This window comes from Hyla sarda, chromosome 8 (genome assembly GCF_029499605.1).
Source record: "Hyla sarda isolate aHylSar1 chromosome 8, aHylSar1.hap1, whole genome shotgun sequence".
Lineage (NCBI taxonomy): Eukaryota > Metazoa > Chordata > Amphibia > Anura > Hylidae > Hyla > Hyla sarda.
In genome coordinates, this window is record NC_079196.1 from 144369697 (window position 1) to 144387916 (window position 18220).

Here is an 18220-nt window from a genome sequence, read left to right on the forward strand (position 1 = left end):
GTGATTGAATAGATAAGTTAGTGGGTCCTGGCAGTAGAGCTGTAATAACAATAAGAATAAGTTTCTGCTCAGGTCTTTTGCCAGGACGTATTTACGTTTTATATAATTTTTGTACACTATGATGGTTCTTTAACTATGGCATAATAACATATATATGTTTTTAAAAAATGACCATCTATGGTACCGCGAGTGAATCGCACCTCCATCATTAATGTTAGTATGAACAGACTTGTATAATGAAACCAGGTAGCGGGCCAGTTCGGTCCAGCTATTCCATGTGATTTAACTTTTAATGACGTTAATGGTCATGTGACCAGTAATTTCAGTATTTTAACCATGTTTGTATAAGATGTGTCAGTCTACGATTAAGCCCCGCAGCGGGTGAAACACGTCAGACCATTCTTCTGTATGTGAACTGCTTTATAAATAAAGACAAGCCTGCTTTATCTCCTACCTTGAGTGCCAGACAAAGTTCTTTGGAGCAATGTCCCAGATGTGCTCAATCGGATTCAGGTCTGGGGAACAGGCGGCCCAGTCCATAGCATCAATGCCTTCCTCTTCCAGGAACTGCTGACATACTCCAGCCACATGAGGTCTAGCATTGTCTTGCATTAGGAGGAACCCAGGGCACACTGCAACAGCATATGGTCTCACAAGGGGTCTGAGGATCTCATCTCGGTACCTAATGGCAGTCAGGCTACCTCTGGCAAGCACATGGAGGGCTGTGTGGCCCCCCAAAGAAATGCCACCCCACAACATTACTGACCCACCACCAAGCCGGTCATGCTGGAGGATGTTGTAGGCAGCAGAATGTTCTCCACGGCGCCTCCAGACTCTGTCACATGTGCTCATTGTAAACCTGCTTCCATCTGTGAAGAGCACAGGGTGCCAGTGGCGAATTTGCCAATCTTGGTGTTCTCTGGCAAAAGCCAAATGTCCTGTACGGTGTTGGGCTGTATGCACAACCCCCACCTGTGGACGTCGGGCCTTTATACCACCCTCATGGAGTCTGTTTCTGACCGTTTGAGTGGACACATGCACAATTGTGGCCTGCTGGAGGTCATTTTGCAGTGCTCTGGCAGTGCTCCTCATGCTCCTGGGTTATTGCCCCCCCATGGCCTCCTCCACCTCTGCTGATGTATGGGCCTGTCTCTTGGTAGCGCCTCCATGCCCTGGACACTACGCTGACAGACACAGCAAACCTTCTTGCCACAGCTCGCATTGATGCGCCATCCTGGATGATCTGCACTACCTGAGCCACTTGTGTGGGTTGTAGACTCCGTCACATGCTACCCCTAGGGTGAAAGCACTGCCAGCATTCAAAAGTGACCACAACATCAGCCAGGAAGCATATGAACTGAGAAGTGGTCTTTGGTCACCACCTGAAGAACAACTCCTTTATTGGGGGTGTCTTGCTAATTGCCTATAATTTCCACCTATTGTCTGTTCCATGTGCACAACAGCATGTGAAATAGATTGTCAATCAGTGCTTCCTGAGTGGACAGTGTGATTTCATAGAAGTGTGATTGACTTGGAGTTACATTGTGTTGTTTAAAGCGTACCTGTCAGATCAGCAAAAGAAAACTAAAAAAAAACTGTTCATCCTGATCATGTACATGTAATTTTTATGAGTATACTGCCTTTATTTCTGTTAGAATTACCTTTTATATGCTGCTCACTGTAAAACTTGTTCACCAAAAGCAGGGGGAGTGTCCCTCTTCTCCTCAGTGTGATAACTACTCCCCCTCCTCCCCCTCCCTCTCTCTGCTCTGAGTCACTGGTTTTGGAGCGAGCCTGGCAGTCAGCCAAGTACAGAAGTCTCATCTGTAACCCTTAGCTCTCTGGTTTTATACTATATACAGATATACAGGCTGTCAGGACATGTTAGGAGTTGTAGTTTTAGAGAGACTGCAGATTGACTGTATGTGGAGGGGTCATATAAAATTACAACTCCTATCATGCCTTCACAGCCTGTATATCTGTCAGGGCATGATGGGATTTGTAGTTTTATATGATCCCTAAACAAACAGTCACTCTGCAGCCGCTATAAAACTACAACTCCTATCATGCCCTGACAGCCTGTATATCTGTCAGGGCACGATGGGAGTTGTAGTTTCAGAGAGTGATAGGTTAGGGAGAGAACATATACAAATATATGGAACAGTACTAAATATATACACATATATTCTTTCCCTAACCCAGTGTTTCCCAACCAGGGTGCCTCCAGCTGTTTCACAACTGCAACTCCCAGCATGCTGGGAGTTGTAGTTTTGCAACAGCTGGAGGCACCCTGGTTGGGAAACAGTGCTCTAACCTGTCACTCTCTGAAACTACAACTCCCATCGTGCCCTGACAGATATACAGGCTGTCAGGGCATGATAGAAAATGTAGATTTGTAGCAGCTGGAGATTGACTGGTTGTGGATGGATCACTTGAAACTACAACTCCCATCATGCCCTGACAGATATGCAGGCTGTCAGGGCATGATAAGAGTTGTTGTTTTATATTATCTCTCCACAAAAAGTCAATCTGCAGTCACTCTAAAACTAAAACTCCTATCATGCCCTGACAGATATACAGGCTGTCAGGACATGTAAGGAGTTGTAGTTTTAGAGTGACTGCAGATTGACTGTATGTGAAGGGATCATATAAAATGACAACTCCTATCATGTCCTCACAGCCTGTATATCTGTCAGGGCATGATGGGAGTTGTAGTTTGAGGTGATCCATCCACAACTAGTCAATCTTCACCTGCTACAAAACTACAACTCCCATCATGTCCTGAAAGCCTGTATATCTGTCAGGGCATGATGGGATTGGTAGTTTTATATAATCCCTCCACAAACAGTCAATCTGCAGCTGCTCTAAAACTACAACTCCAATCATGCCCTGACAGATATACAGGCTGTCAGTACATGTTAGGAGTTGTAGTTTTAGAGTGACTGCAGATTGAGTGTAGGTGAAGAGATCATATTAAATTACAACTCCTATCATGTCCTCACAGCCTGTATATCTGTCAGGGCATGATGGGATTTGTAGTTTTATATGATCCCTAAAAAAAATTACCTGTATTTGGATGTACTTTAGGTGTGTGTGGGTGAATAGAGGTATTGAGGGAAGTATCGTCGAAATGAAATGAATGTATAGGGGATGAATTAGTAATATTAAATAATCTTGGATGAATGTAAAAATACGGAAATACAATAAAAGTATGAAATATGAACCAGTGCAAGATTGGTAAGTGTGGTAAAAGCATTAGGTGTGGGTGAATTGAAATGTTTAAATGATGGCTGGCTATAGATATGTAAGTATAGGTGATGAATATGCTGGATGTAATCATGTGTAAATGTAAGTGTATGTTATATGTCAGAGGTATGAATTGGATCTGTGAACATCATAATGTATGTGAATGGCTGCTAATATGTGTGATAAATTTGGATTAGGTATAGCTGAATTAGTATGTACAAATGTGTACAGATACATGGGTACAGATTATGCATGTGATATATAAAATCTTGTGTGGGTACAAATGAATGAATAGGATCCAATTTGTATATATGTGCATCATAATACTAAATATAAAAGTATAATAATGTGAATAATGATAGTAGGACAAATAAAATATGATGGAAAAAGAATAAAAGAATCATATATAAAATAAAATAAAAAATGGAAATAAAAAAAAATAATAAAAATAAATCTAAAAATAAAAATTTAAATGTAAAACTAAAATAAAAATAAATATAAAATGAAAATAAAATAAAAATAAATATAAATGTGAAAATAAAAATACATAAATAAATATAATGGTGTTTACAATAAAAGGAGCTAATGGTATTTGTAATAAATGGGTTAGGTGAGGAAGCCAAATATTTCCATTTCAGAATTCAATCCATAAGGTGCTATTGTTTGGAACTCGTAAATATTACGACTTTCGATACGTGACATTTTGGCTATATGGTTACCACCTCTCCACTCCTTCTTTACGGATTGAATGGCTGCGAATACCATGCATGATGGAAGCAAAGAGGAGGCTATGCAAACGATGAAAATTATCCTACCATATAACAATCAATATAAGAAGATACAACAAATTATAAACCAATACTGGCCAATATTGAAACAAGACAAAACTCTAGCATCACTTCTAACAGATAAAGCCAAAATTATTTATACTAAGGCACCGAATTTGGGCCTGAAAATTGCCCCAACTACAAAACAACCAAACCATAGCAAGGAACAGCAAAAAACATCACAAACCTGGCTATCCCTTCGCCGCTTTTTTCGCTGCGGGAAGTGCACCAATTGTAGCCAAACGAAGTTCCCGAAAGAAAAAAACAGACACAATAACCTCTACAGTAAATTCACACCAACACACGATTGACGAATTACTTACCTGCAACAGCTCTTCTGTGATTTATATCATCACCTGCCCATGCAACAAAACAGTATATAGGACGGACAAAAAGAACCCTTAAGACGAGGATAAAAGAACATATATATAACATCAAAACTGGCTTCACTAACCACTCCTTATCCTCGCATTTCAAGGAATTTCACAATCAGGATCCATCATGCATGGTATTCGCAGCCATTCAATCCGTAAAGAAGGAGTGGAGAGGTGGTAACCATATAGCCAAAATGTCACATATCGAAAGTTGTAATATTTACGAGTTCCAAACAATAGCACCTTATGGATTGAATTCTGAAATGGAAATATTCGGCTTCCTCACCTAACCCATTTATTACAAATAACATTATCTCCTTTTATTGTAAACACCATTATATTTATTTATGTATTTTTATTTTCACATTTATATTTATTTTAATTTCATTTTATTTTCATTTTCTATTTATTTTTATTTTTAAATTTAAATTTGTATTTTTATATTTATTTTTATTATTTTTATTTCCATTTTTTTTAATTTTATATACAGTGATTCTTTTATTCTTTTTCCATCATATTTTATTTGTCCTACTATCATTATTCACATTATTATACTTTTATATTTAGTATTATGAGGCACATATATACAAATTGGATCCTATTCATTCATTTGTACCCACACAAGATTTTATATATCACATGCATAATCTGTACCCATGTATCTGTACACATCTGTACATACTAATTCAGCTATACCTAATCCAAATTTATCACACATATTAGCAGCCATTCACATACATTATGATGTTCACAGATCCAATTCATACCTCTGACATATAACATACACTTACATTTACACATGATTACATCCAGCATATTCATCACCTATACTTACATATCTATAGCCAGCCATCATTTAAACATTTCAATTCACCCACACCTAATGCTTTTACCACACTTACCAATCTTGCACTGGTTCATATTTCATACTTTTATTGTATTTCCGTATTTTTACATTCATCCAAGATCATTTAATATTACTAATTCATCCCCTATACATTCATTTCATTTCGATGATACTTCCCTCAATACCTCTATTCACCCACACACACCTAAAGTACATCCAAATTACAGGTAATTTTTTTTTCCTACTAGTCCATTCCATCCCACGTTTTACACTTCCCATGGCCATCTATGTCCAAAGAATCCAACCAGGTATTTCACCTACCCAGTTTGACCGCCAATTTTGAGCTATTTATAGCCCTGAATAAGTGGGGGAACCCATTGATCACTGAAGAAGGTCCCAGGCGAACAAAACGCGTTTGATCCAGCTAATACAACATATTGACATTACCTTCAGTCTCATATAAGGTACTAGACACATCGCGGACATCAGCAAGGACATCACCGCCACCACCGCTGCACGCGCCACCGGCACTCACTGCTCCACGTCTACATCTCTGATCGCGGTCCTGCTAAGCCATCTTACCCGATCCCTGATGGAGTGTTAACCTGACCTGGACGATCGACCTGCTGGAAGGCAGACCCGGCCGAAATTATTTGGGAACTCACCGCAGAGGAAGGAGAGGACTGCCATATCCTCCAGCACAGGATAAGAGGTACTTTGTACCGGCGGGACTTCATTCATTCATGGCCGCCGTGCCGTTTTATACAGTTGGAACTTTGCTGCATAGCCGCCTTGCTGTGTTTTCAGACGGCCGCCGAGCCGTCCAACATTTACTGCATCCAAGACTTTGCATTAGCCTGTCCGGCACCCAATTCATCTCTTTTTTTACTACCAATGAGGAACTTTTACCTTGGCTAAATAAGAGTGGGCAAATAACTGGGGTACTCCAGCGCCTGCAAGTGCACTGCAGGTGCTCCCACCACCCAACTTGCATTACCTATCTGTTCATCACACCCTTTGAGACTGTCTGAACATTGTTCATTAATTTTTAATTTTTAAATATACTTTTATGACAAATCATTTGTCCACCATTTGTTAAACTTTTATGCCCATTACTTAAAGCACTGTAAGTTAGTGCTAGGATCCAGCACCTGTATTATAGTGTTATGTTTATTAATTGTACCTAATAAATAATTGTTATACTTTGGACATGGTCAGCACATGAGTTATTGTAACACACTCAAATATATATATCCCCTTGATCCATTTTGTTACAATATATTATCACTAATCTACATTTTTTCCATTCACACCTACACAATACTCTACTGTTACACACACCATTCAATACAACAACTACATTTATCCTATTTACGATCTAATATCACACCCACCTTATTTTTTTATCTATTATTATATATCACTCTCCATTTAGTCCTTGAGAACCAGCCGAAACTTTATGCTTTTTAACATGTTATAAAAAAACTTACATATAATCCAATTCTCTCCTATAAACCGGCTCTCAATGACATCATCATGAAAGAAAAAACAACAGGAATTATATCAACAGAATTGGCAAAGGCCCTCATAGAAGAGCATCCTAGATCACCTACCTTATATTTGCACCCGAAAATTCCCAAAAACCAGACGAAACCGCCAGGACGTCCCATTATCTCTGGAAATGGTAATCTGACTGAGAAAATTGGAAAATGTATTGATGCAAAATTAAAACCGATTGTGAAAAGTTTGCCATCCTATGTCCGGGACACAAACGACATGTTAAAAAGAATTGAGGGTATCCATTTGGATGAGAATGTACTCCTGGTGACATGCGATATCGAATCGATATATACCAACATACGACACAGTGATGGCCTAGAAGCAGTCAGTTTCTTTTTGGAAAATAGCAATATTGGTAAGGAAATGGTGGATTTCATTTTACAGTTACTCGAATTCACATTAACTCATAACGTCTTCTCTTTTAAGAGGTCCCATTTCCTACAGCTCCAGGGTACTGCTATGGGGGCGGCCTGTGCTCCCTCGTATGCAAATTTATTCCTGGGGCTGTGGGAAAGGAACATCTTCCTGTCGGATCATGGGGGAGCCGCGGTGGATCGAGTCCTATTTTGGGCGCGGTACATCGACGACATTCTCATGATCTGGCAGGGGGATGAGATTGATTTGGATTCTTTCATATCACATCTCAATTCTAACAATAAAAACATCCATATTACATACAATTTTAACCATGATCACATTGATTTTCTAGATATATCTTTCGGGACAATTTGGGATATGTACAGATGGACATGTACAGGAAACCAACATCTACAAATACGTACTTGCATGCCTCTTCTTCACATCCACAACATATTATCAATGCAATACCGACTGGCCAATACCTCAGGGCAAGGAGAATTTGCTCATCGGACATAAGATTTAAGATACAAGCGGATGATCTTCGTCGAAGATTTACAGAACGAGGGTACAGTCAACGCAGTTGAGAAGAGCATATAGAAGGGCTGTAAATACGGAACGAAGAACTACAACCAAAAGGTAAGAAATGTGGAAGAACAACCTGTTAGGTTTATTACTTACTATCATTCCCAATGGAATAATATGAGGAAATGCTTGGAGAAATTTTGGTCTCTTCTCACTGCAGATCCGGTACTGAAACATTATGTGACACCAACTGTGACAATGACAGCTAGATCAAATAATCTGAAAGATCTACTAGTGAAGAGTGAATACAGACCAAGAAACCCTCCCGGTATGTGACTATTCTTTTAATGATCCCAATAAAAGTTATATTTTAGGCACTACCCTGAACACACCTATAATTTGTTGTTCATTGATTCTATTATATGCTGGGTGGATTATGCGCCAGAGCGCGGTCTAACGTGGGACCTTACATATCTACATTTAGAGTTCATTATATTGCTGTATCAGTATATGTGACCATTGGGAAATATCGTTGCATAAAGGTGGTGTATATAGGTCTAATTGGGGACCACTAGTAGCATACAATAGCATATATATTCAGGAAATTGAATACACACCCTGGATACGAACATTAAAGGGTACCTCTCATCAAAAAACTTTTGATATATTATAGATTAATGTATGCAGAATAACTTTACAATTGCAAGTTATTAAAAAATATGCTTCTTTCTATTTAATTTTCCACTTTGAAGAAATGACCACTAGGGGTCTCCGTACTTGTCCTGGCAGCAAGCATTTCAGGCTCATGCTGGAGTCCTAAACACTACGAGCTGCCAGTCTGCTTTGTTCACAAAGGAGAACACTCAGAGCTGCCAGCCTGCTTTGTTCACAGCCTTTTTGGCTGTGAACAAAGCAGGCTGGCAGCTCTGAGTGTTTAGGACTCCAGCATGAGTCAGAAATGCTTGCTGCCAGGACTGATCGGAAAAAATACAATAGAAAGAAGCATATTTTTCATTAACATGCTATTGGAAAGTTATTCAACATTCATTAATCTAAAATATATCAAAAGTTTATTTGATGAGAGGTACCCTTTAATTCTATTGTTACAGCGCTGGCACTTTATATTAATATTTTTTAAATATATATATAATGCACAAATCTATGTATAGTATTTAACTATTCTAACAGTCTGATTCATTGTACATAGCACCTTACAGTATTATTCACTATTGTAGCCTGGAAATAGCCATTTTTAATATCGATTTGCCGCAAATGTATTCTTTATCAAATCACATTTTTTGATGTGAAAATTTGGCCAAATCAAATTTTTCAAAAAATGTGCTCATCTCTACTCTTAACCTTCTTCAGATTACTCAACAAGAATGTCTACACTTACACTACACTACATATCTGGCACATATTGAACAAGCATTACATACTGACACACCAATTGGCAGTATTAAGGCGCAAGCCCAGTATTGCTCTCCTGTAAGTTCTTTATGGAGAGGTGCTGCACACGTTGGGCGGTACAGTTGCTGAGGTACCCGTGCTCTCCTGTAAGTTCTTTATGGAGAGGTGCTGCACACATTGGGCGGTACATTTGCTGAGGTACCCGTGCTCTCCTGTAAGTTCTTTATGGAGAGGTGCTGCACACATTGGGCGGTACATTTGCTGAGGTACCCGTGCTCTCCTGTAAGTTCTTTATGGAGAGGTGCTGCACACGATGGGCGGTACAGTTGCTGAGGTACCCGTGCTCTCCTGTAAGTTCTTTATGGAGAGGTGCTGCACACGTTGGGCGGTACAGTGGCTGAGGTACCCGTGCTCTCCTGTAAGTTCTTTATGGAAGGTGCTGCACACGATGGACGGTACAGTTGCTGAGGTACCCGTGCTCTCCTGTAAGTTCTTTATGGAGAGGTGCTGCACACGTTGGGCGGTACAGTGGCTGAGGTACCCGTGCTCTCCTGTAAGTTCTTTATGGAAGGTGCTGCACACGATGGACGGTACAGTTGCTGAGGTACCCGTGCTCTCCTGTAAGTTCTTTATGGAGAGGTGCTGCACACATTGGGCGGTACATTTGCTGAGGTACCCGTGCTCTCCTGTAAGTTCTTTATGGAGAGGTGCTGCACACGATGGGCGGTACAGTTGCTGAGGTACCCGTGCTCTCCTGTAAGTTCTTTATGGAGAGGTGCTGCACACGTTGGGCGGTACAGTGGCTGAGGTACCCGTGCTCTCCTGTAAGTTCTTTATGGAAGGTGCTGCACACGATGGACGGTACAGTTGCTGAGGTACCCGTGCTCTCCTGTAAGTTCTTTATGGAGAGGTGCTGCACACGTTGGGCGGTACAGTTGCTGAGGTACCCGTACCTACATTCAGCAGGTTCCATGCATGAGTCATATTAATTAGAAACGGTCTTGTGCATAAAACTCTCCACACTGAACTTGCGCTTTAAGAAATTTCCCAATTGCTTGCATTTACAAAAATAAAATAATACAGTACTTTTGCCATACTAATTAAGACTAATATTATTTCCAAATCAGTCTTACAAGACATTTTTATCCTCTATCTAATCATTCAGCTTTTACCTCTATGCTGTTTAGTGAGATACTATTTTGTAAAGAACACAAATAGGTCTATTGCTAGAACCCAAAATTCAGTACTATTGCACCACGTCTTTCACTTTCCTTCAGTTTACTGTGTTTTTGTAACTCTCAGCAAAGGTGAATGTTATTTCATGGCTGTGCAGATGATGGCTTCACATTTTTGTTGTATCTACATTGTCCCTTGGGGTCTTCTATTGCATCTTGAAATATACTTTACAGTGCTCCATGATATCTTACTGTGTAGTTAGTACTTTACCATCTGCTACTCTGATGTAATTTTTAGGAGGAAATAAGCCCATGGCAAGATAGCATTGTAACTTAGAAACAAAAACCATGTCCTTAATGCTGAATATTGACAAAACATTCTGTTTTACAACAGCAATATTAGCTGTGCATTGAAAAATGTAAATGTCTGAAGATGATTTCAAAGATTGCCCATACATTAAAGTAAAGCTAACCTGCTTGTAACACAGACATAATAATTGGAATAAAAATATAGCTCCTGCCAACCAACTATTTGCTTCTATCGGTTTCAAAAAGGCCTCTGAAACATGAATGAAGCGATCTGATTTGCTATAGGCAACTGCCCCACTCTATACAAGTTGTAGTTAATCTACCCTAGTGTATTTTTTGCCAGGGATTTGGCTGTAGCAAATTTGCTGTCAAAATTTCAGATTTTGATGCATATTTGGCACAGACTTGCCCTTGATTTAACTACTTGCATTGCATTGGTGATCTTAGAACTACCACACTAAAACCCCCACAAAAGCTGGCATTCAAGGGTATTCAAGCACTTGAAATCTTATCCTCTTTTCACACAGGGCAGTGGTGAGAGTCAGGGTCCTGGTAGAAGTTTATTTAGGGTTCAAATGCTGCATATGGGATACGTTTTCAAGTGCTGGAATACCCCTTTAAAGAGGTACTCCGGCCCCAAGACATCTTATCCCCTATATATAGGATAGGGGATAAGATGTCTGATCGTGGGGGTCCCGCCACCTGTGGGAGCTGCACGCAGCACTGCAGCCTCCGAGTCTGCTGGGTCACGACTATGGGGCCGGAGTATCGTGACATCACGACTCTGCCCCTAGTGTGATGTCATGCCCCGCCCCCGCAATGCAAGTCTATGGGAGGGGGCGTAATGCCTCTGTGGCATTATGCGCTTTACTCCCTGGATGACACTCAAATCTTTCTCACTGTATTAAATAGTTGGTTTCACTGAAGATTGAACCCAGGACCTTCTTCATGTAAAGCAGACGAAACAACCACTACACTATGAAACTTTCGGCCGGCTGAAAAGGGAAGAGCACTGTCTCGCACATCATTAGCTTTTAACTCATGATCACAGTGTACCGGGGTGATCTAATATTTTAAAATGTGTTAACAACATTTCAAAAGATTTTTTTTTATAACAGTATCAATTTAACACTCGAATCAATATATTTTCTCATAGCAGTTACCCAGCAAATTATCAATATACCACCTTCATTTCAGAATGCATTTCTACTCTCTATATTTAACCCTTTCAAGACCATTTTTTTAATACTAACCTACTTGGCTTCTAAAAGCCATAACTCCAAAAGCCAGTTTTTCAACAACTAAACTAATTGAGTTTTGACTTGCATTTTGCAATACCAGTTGTACTTTTTAACTGCATCCTTCATTTTACCATGCATTGTCAGGTAGTTATGTTGGTTAGGTAGCCAAGTAAATAGCTATGTTGGTTAGGTATAGGTAGAGAGGTAGGTAGTAATGTTGGTTAGTAGCGAGGTAGGTAAAATGTTGGTTAGGGATAGGTAGCCAGTTAGGTAATATTGTCGGTTAGGGATAGGTAGCTAGGTATGTAGTATTGTTAGTTAGGTATAGGTAGCCAGACAGACAGGTAGCACTGTTTGGGGGGCGGAGATCATGGGTCTCCTATCATTGTAAGCCACAGATGTCTAATATGCTTGCTCACCTGGGGTATGCCGACATGTGTCCTGAATCCCCATTGGTGAATGAGTACCTGTCCTAGACCTATGTTTTTGCAGTATGCGCCCCCCTGCTCTGACGGGGCCTTTTTCGCCAAAGCGTTGGTACTGGTTATCTTTATTTTACAGATCAGTATGATTACCCTATGTTAATAGTTTTTGTTTTACTGCCTTTAAAAAATGAAAACCTTTCTCTAGAAAATGTAAACGCTTCAAATCGCTATATATTTTTTGTCTATTGAGCTGTGTGAGAACAAGTTAAAGGACAAGAAAGCAAGTTGTAACCATAATGATCAAATAATGATCATTAGTCATGTAACTGTATAATGCTTGTCTGATCCTTCTTCTGTCAAGTGTCATTAGGGATGAGTTTACACGTAAGATAATCACCTGATCCCAGCAGGTGTGACCTATTTTTAATAATGTATACGGCCAGCTTTAAAACCACACAAGTTGGTTTTACAGTCAAGTAAGCTAACATAACTGGAGGAAAATGTTTATACTCATTGTAGTCCTTTTTTATTTGTAAAAAAAAGTTGATTAAAAGTTGATTTTTTTTTATATGAAATTGATCTGTTTCCCTGTCGTATCAGATTAAGAAATGAAAAAATACTAGTTGAATCATGTGTTATATTTGCATAGATTTATATACAAATCGAAGTAATTAACATTGGAAAAATATAAAGTTATGTATATAAGAATTATGGGGATAGACTGTTGATCCAGGGATTTATTCTGATTGACATGGTGGAGTTGGGAAGGAATATTTCCTAGTTAGGCTATGTTCACATGTCTGAAAATGTTCAGAATGTCTGAAAGAAAATAAGGGCGGACATTCCGCACATATACTTTATTCAGAGGCACTAGGACAGCTCGATAATGTGCTGTTTCCCAAGACAGCAGTGCATTTTTGGTTGGAATCTGCAGAAAGGCCATGTTAAAGGGGTTATACAGGGAAAATAAACTTTTTTTTAGATATCAACTGACTACAGAAAGTTAAACAGATTTGGAAATTACTTCCATTAAAACATCTTAATCCTTTCAGTACTTATGAGCTTCTGAAGTTAAGGTTTTCTTTTCTGTCTAAGTGCTCTCTGAGGACACCTGTTTCGGGAACTGCCCAGTTTAGAAGCAAATCCCCATAGCAAACCTCTTCTAAACTGGGCGATTCCCGAGACACGTGTCATCAGAGAGCACTGAGACAGAAAAGAACAACCTTAACTTCAGAAGCTCATAAGTACTGAAAGGATTCATATTTTTTTAACAGAAGTAACTTACAAATCTAAAATAAATCTAATTTGCCCGACCTCAAGGAAAATGTAGAAGGTTTTGATAGATAAGAATAATTAAATTATTGAAAACCGTGCTTCAATTGTAATATATATTCTTCAATTTATTAAAATTAACAGTATCTAATAAACTATCTTCATACAGGGCCCTTGTGTGAAAAATAGAATGGACAATTTACAATTATTAATAAAACATTAAACATAAAATAGACATAAAATTATAGCCACTAGTGAATAACTGTTCAATTGAAAATATTCAAGTAATGTTGTAACAGCCAGCATCCATAAATGTCACTAAATGGTTAACACAGGTTATAGCCTGGTTGTTTCATCTTTTTAAATGTTCAGATATTGCAACAGTGTTTCTGAATGTTTAGATATTTCAGAAATGTTTCAAAATTATGATAGATGTAGCACTGTAGCCTAAGTGTAGAGCACTAGCACAGGTGGCAGAATATATTACCAGTCTCTGGATAGTCGTCCGCTGTAGGTGGAATTAGGGTAACGGCGTTCCCCCCAGAGTTGCAGGAGTTAAGCGCTGGCTTGCACTGGCGATGGCAGGTCTGGTCTGCGCCGGACCGATGGAGAGCCGCTCGCTGATGGTGGAACTCACTGCTGAGGTAGTTGGCAAAACCTCGTGGGGTCAGCGTGTGACGTCATTGGTAACCGGTTGAGGGCAAACACTGGAAACAGAGGCTGGAACCAGAGGCTGTGCGCGCTCACATGGGCTGGGCTACCAGGTAGCGATAACTGTGATGATAGCACAATTTCAAATGACGCTGTGTTCAGGATCAATAGTGGCTAAATAAAATCAGAACTAGATGCGTTTCAGGGCACTTGGGGTCACGGCCCTTTCCTCAGTAGTCATGTTTGATACTGCGAAGTGTCATCTTTTTATAGGGGCACAGATTTTCTATTTCTATTTCTATTCTATTTACGCAGTCAGTCTCTCTCTCTCTTTTATCTTTTTTTTTTTTCCGTCTTCTTCTTCAGACCCTATCATAGCACTAATGCCAATCCAATACCACCAGCAGATGGAGACACTCCATTGTAACATTGGTTGTGAGCAGCAGTTTCTAAAAACAAATGCCTCATGGTGCATTTCCCATCCATCAATGGATGGTAAATTTAGTTTTTATCATTCACTGACTACAGAAACCAATGCATGGTCAAGCAACAGCAATGACGCACCCTTGTGTATAGGCATGAGACCCTCACGTCATTTAAATGGATTCACCACCACCCACAAGACAGCTACCTGTCATGTCATGTCAAACCTGCACAGGTGTGCTAGATTATTTATTATTATTTAGTTTTTTTTTTTTTTTTTTACACCAATCAGTGTGCAAACATGGTCATTAAAACGCTAAATGAATAGACATTCATAAACCAGGCAGTGCAACTCATCATTTTGGTCTCCAATTCTCAAACTCAAATTCTCACCCACAGAGGATTGAATGAGAATCTTTCTTGTTTAACACTGAAATGGGGTGGTGCATTGTACACTACCCGAAGTTACTGCCACATCGGGTCAATGCATAGGGCGACGGAAGCAAGCTTCCAAATCAGCTCCCGTTCTCAAAAATCCATTTAATTTATGGTCCCCAGGTAGGGAACGTATCAGATATTAAAGTGATAAGAACAGATTTTTGATTGAATATACCTTTACTACCAATCAAATGTCAATCACGTATACAATAAATAATACATTCCCCACAACAGATATATATACATACAGTGGTCCCTCAACATATCCTACATTTTGTTTTTATCATTCACTGACCACAGAAACCAATGCATGGTCAAGCAACAGCAATGACGCACCCTTGTGTACAGGCATGAGACTCCCTTCTTAGTGTATGGGGTCATATATGTTACCATGGGGTACAAGACTGCTGGCACACACCATTTCTTACCAATTCTCCAGATGTCATCTTTGCCCTGTACCAGCTTTTTCTTCTTTCATTGCTCTCTCTCTCTCAGCATGCATTGCTAGTTCCTGCAAGAGACCTAACCAGACAGATCCACACTTCCCCATCCACCTGTACACTCTGTTCCATAACTGTGGGAGGACAGGAGCACTGCAGCCTTGGCAGCCTCCTTCACCATTCAGTCCGCTTGGCTTTTGGGGCATATTGGTTTGATTTTCATGATGGCCACCTTCTCTTGCAGCTTTAGGAATTTGAACACCCAAATTACAAACTACAGATTGGTTTGCCCAAGGATTCAAGAAAACCTTTACTCCACTAGGCCCATACTTGTGGGCAGTAATTAAAGTGTATCCATACTCATTATGTCATACCTTCAGATATCTTACACATCTCAGTGAATACCTCTACTTTTCTGAACCACCAGCTCAGATCGAGTGGTTTATTGCAGTGGAACTTCATTCTGCATGTGGTCACCATATATCCTGTCTTATGTATTACATATTTACATTACTTGGAACAAGCTTACAACTCAGGATCAAGCATGGATTCTCTGATATCCTATCATGGCTCTTGAATTTTTAACCTTATCAGTTAAGACAATCAGCATCTCCGTGTTACACTAAATTATCATTTTAAAGTTATCCACTCAAAATTGCTGTTTTTCAAATACATGCAATGTAGAATATATAGGTATAAATTCCTTGTTGACTTATGTTATGCCTCTTTGTTTACGTCTTTCTGCATATATGGGGTCTATAGTTGTCATAATCATTCAAATTACACCATTTATGCATGTAATGTGGCCATAAATTTTATTCATAGCCGGGACCCTGGGCTAATAGTGCATGGCACCGATCGTTGTGCCGCGCGCTATTAACCCTTCAGATGCGGCGATCAAAGTTGATTTTTTTCAGAAGTATGACAAAATCAAACCTATATAAGGTATCATTTTATCCGTATGGACCAGAGTGAATACATAGGGTTCACCACAAGATGTAAACGTTGGTGAGCCTCAAAAACAGGAAGGCCAGATTAGAGTTTGCCAAATGACATCTAAAAAAGCTTTCACAGTTCTGGAACAACATCCTATGGACAGATGAGACCAAGATCAACTTGCACCATAGTGATGGGAAGAGAAGAATATGGAGAAGGAAAGGAACTGCTCATGATCCTAAGCATACCACCTCATCAGTGAAGCATGGTGGTGGTAGTGTCATGGCATGGGCATGTATGGCTGCCAATGGAACTGCTTCTCTTGTATTCATTGATAATGTGACTGCTGACAGAAGCAGCAGGATGAAGTCTGAAGTGTTTTGGGCAATATTATCTGCTCATATTCAGCAAAATGCTTCAGAACTCATTGGACGGTGCTTCACAGTGCAGATGAACAATGACCCAAAGCATACTGCAAAAGCAACCAAAGACTTTATTAAGAGAAAGAAGTGGAATGTTATGCAATGGCTAAGTCAATAACCTGACCTGTATGCGATTAAGCATGCATTTCACTTGCTGAAGACAAAACTGAAGGGAAAATTCCCCAAGAACAAGCAGGAACTGAAGACGGTTGCAGTAGAGGCCTGGCAGAGCATCTTAGGGATGAAACCCAACAATGTCTGGTGATGTCTATGCTTTTCAGACTTCAGACTGTAATTGACTGAAAAGGATTTGCAACCAAGTATTAAAAAGTGAAAGTTTGATTTATGATTATTAGTCTGTCCCATTACTTTTGGTCCCTTAACAAGTGGGAGGCACATATGCAAACTGTTCTAATTCCTACACTGTTCCTCTGATTTGGATGTAAATACCCTCAAATTAAAGCTGACGATCTGCAGTTAAAGCACATCTTGTTAGTTTCATTTCAAATCCATTGTGGTGGTGAATAAAGCCAAAAATTAGAATTTAGTTGATGGCCCAATATTTATGGACATGACTATATCTCTCTCTCTCTCTCTCTATCTCTCTCTCTCTCTCTCTCTCTCTCTCTCTCTCTCTATATATATATATATATATATATATATATATATACATATATATATATATATATATATATATATATATATATATAATGTTACAGTTAAAACTAGTTTTTAGTTAAAACTGTTTTTCCCTAGTGAAAACTAGTTTTGATTAAATGCCTTTGTGAAAACTAGTATTGACTGCTTTTCCCCAGTGAAAATTAGTTTATATTGCAATAATACTATTTTTATGTGCAATTTTTTCATGTGTTTCTGTGTGATTAGCATGATTAGTGTTAGTCGTTTGAGGGGAAGGTGTCTCTAGAAAATCACCTGCATACATTTTTTTAGGGTGTTTTTTCAGCCAATAAAGATCTATGAGGTGAGGAAATGCCACAAAATCTGGAACTAAAGGCTATAGCCAGAGCATGCCGGGATTTAAAAATACTGCCATAGAGCCAAAAAAGCAACTCAAAGGGGTTATTCACCATAAGGTTATTTTAGTACGTACCTGGCAGACAGTAATGGACATGCTTAGGAAGGATCTGCGCTTGTCTTGGGGCTAAATGGCTATGTTGTGAGATTACCATAATCCTGTAGCTAGCTGTTTGTGAACTGGTATTTCCCATTTTACTTTTCTTTTTTTGACTACAAATCTCACAATTCCATCTTCCTCCCTCCACACATCAGCCACCCCACCCATTGAAACATAAATGAGCTGCATCCATTCAAATCAGTGTGG

The 18220-nt window shown here is 39.4% G+C and overlaps 1 pseudogene; it reads right to left on the reverse strand.

Annotated features, from left to right (window-relative positions):
- Positions 1–15080: 15080 nt before the first annotated feature.
- On the reverse strand, positions 15081–15253 carry LOC130286458 (U2 spliceosomal RNA; annotated as a pseudogene).
- Positions 15254–18220: the final 2967 nt, after the last annotated feature.